Raw genomic sequence first — 2,447 nt, 5'->3', positions numbered from 1 at the left:
GCACTGCCCAGCCCCTGCTCCCCCTGAGAATTCCCAGCTGGAACCCTGGGAGCAGCCAGGGGCAGGCAGATGCTGCAGGTCACACATGAGAGTGTGGAGGCCACCAGGATGGAACCCGTTTCTCCTGATTTCTCTGGTGATTTGATGGCTGGGACAACCAGAGGAGGAAGGACCGTGTGACCCCTGCCTGGAAAGGAACAGCAGGACAGGTATTGCTGATGTGCATCCTCCAGCAAAAACAGGTCCATGGATGGGACACTGAGGATGAGGAGGTGACGCTGTCTGGACAGGGGTGATGGGTAACTCAGGAGATGGTCACTGCTGAGGGAACACCACTGCCCCTGCTCCCGTCCCAGGAAGCTGAGGATTCCCACAGCAGGAATGCTGCGCTCAGAGTGACCAACCTTGAACAAGGAGACCCAGGGCCCAGGCAGCCCCAGGGGGATTGATGTGCCCCAAAGGACCTGCAGGACTCCTGTAGGAGCTGCTGGGCCGGGCCAGGGACTCGGGAATCTCCAGCCCTGGATGTGTCCTGCATGAGGGTGACAACACGAGGGAGATCCACGGGAACCTCAGGACCAAACGCTTCCCCCACAAAGCTGGAAGTGGCTCCCCAGCTCAGACCCCGTGTCCCTGCATCCCTGCACCCCACTGCCAGCAGGAAAAGCGCAAGGAGCCGAGCACGGGCCAAGCTGTGTTTCACCAGCTGCAGCTCCTGGCAATCCACAGCACGGAGCCTCTGGAGCCAGGAGCTGCATCTGCGTCTCTGGTTAATAGCCCTCAATCAATTTTTCTCCCACAAATTTGCCTAATGGCTTTTAAAATCCCTTTAAAATCTACTTGGGCTGCTGCAAACACCCTGTGGCGACGAATTCCGCCGTGTATCACACTGAGCACTCACCCCCAGGAGCAGTAAAGGATTTCCCTCCTCTGTGAATTCCTCAGCTCCATCGGGATTCCCTGGAGCGAGCAGGCAGGATGGATTCGCTCTGCTGTGACTCCCCAGTGAGCGAGGAGGGAGCTGGAGAAGGCAGGGGAGGTGTGCAAGGGTGAGGAGCCTCTCCCCGCGCCCCACGCCCCCAGTCCAGCCCTGCAGGCCCCCCGGTTCTCCTGTTCTCAGCTGTTCTCCCCGCTCAGGGACAGGTTTTGTGTGAAAGCTTGTCCACACCTCTGCCACTCCTCCCTGTGCCACCACAGCCAGCGCCGTAGCCAAACCACCCAGAGGCTCCGGTGGCATCAGCAAACTCTGCCAACCCATTGTTCATCGCTTTTTGGGGGAGCTGGAGGCGATGAAAGGCAGCTCCACAGAGAACCACAGACAGGGGTCGGTCACAGGGGAACCGGAGCCAGCCGAGCGGGGAGGTGGTCACGGAAGTGCTGCAGGGGCTGTGAGGATGCGGCAGATGGGAAAGGTGCCTGGGTGTGGTGCGTGGCTTGTGTTTGGTTGCAACATTTTTATTCCTTGTCCTTGAGCGTATTCCCAGACTTCACCGTGATAAGAGCCAGGGGTTGACGTCCCTTCCAGCCGTGTCTGGCAGGTAGGGGACAAGGTCACCCCCGTGGGAGCTCCTGGCACCTGGCACAGAGCACGGCGGGGCTGGACGGGTGATGGGAGGTGGCCCAGGGGGGGATGGTGGGGGGACCTTTGCCAGGGCCAGCTCGGGGCCACTCTGACTGCGGGGACTCAGCCAGGGGGGCTCAGGCATGGGGCCACCACAGGGCCCTGTCAGTGCCCACGGCGGTGCCACAGGGCTGCTCCTGGGGGCACCCTTTACCCTGGTGCCCCAGAGCAGCCCAGCTGGTGGCCCAGCAGGACCTGGTGGTGGCCCACACCAGGAAACAGCTCCTGCTCCCTTCTCCTCTGCCAGGGCCGGGCCGTTGTGGGCCATACCTGGTGTGCACGTCCTGTGTCACCTCGCCAGAGCCACCCTGGCCGTGCCCCTCTCGGTTAACCACGGCGGCCAGAGCAGCCACAGGCTGGAGGAGGAGGACGTGCCAAAGCCAGCCAGGCGCCAGTACCGTACGGAAGAAGGGTGGGACAACGAATGGTCGGGCTAAAAGTAACTGGAGACGGCCAGAAAAAGAAAAAAAAGAAAAAAAAACCCAACAAAAAAAAACAACAAAAACCCCAACCATCTAACGAGCCAGAGACTTCCCAGTAGAATGAAAACATTTGTTTTCGGACCTTTCGGGGTGCCCAGGGCCCAGCCAGGGGGTCCCGCGGAGGTCCAGCCCCCGGCACTCGCGGGGGGCTGTGGATGCTCGGGAAGAGGCCGCGGTGGTCCTGGCACGTCCAGGGAGGGCTGGGGGGAGCGGGCAGGATGGGAGCCCCCCGAGATGGGGCTGGAGGGGGCACGGCCGGGGGGAGGCTGGGCAAGGCAGCTCCGCTGGGATGGGACGGGCCCGGGGCTCCGAGGGGTGGGACAAGCCCCGGGGCCCCGGGCGGG

This window comes from Parus major, chromosome 2, assembly GCF_001522545.3.
Source record: "Parus major isolate Abel chromosome 2, Parus_major1.1, whole genome shotgun sequence".
Taxonomy (NCBI): Eukaryota; Metazoa; Chordata; class Aves; order Passeriformes; family Paridae; genus Parus; species Parus major.
This window is presented reverse-complemented; position numbering follows the sequence as displayed.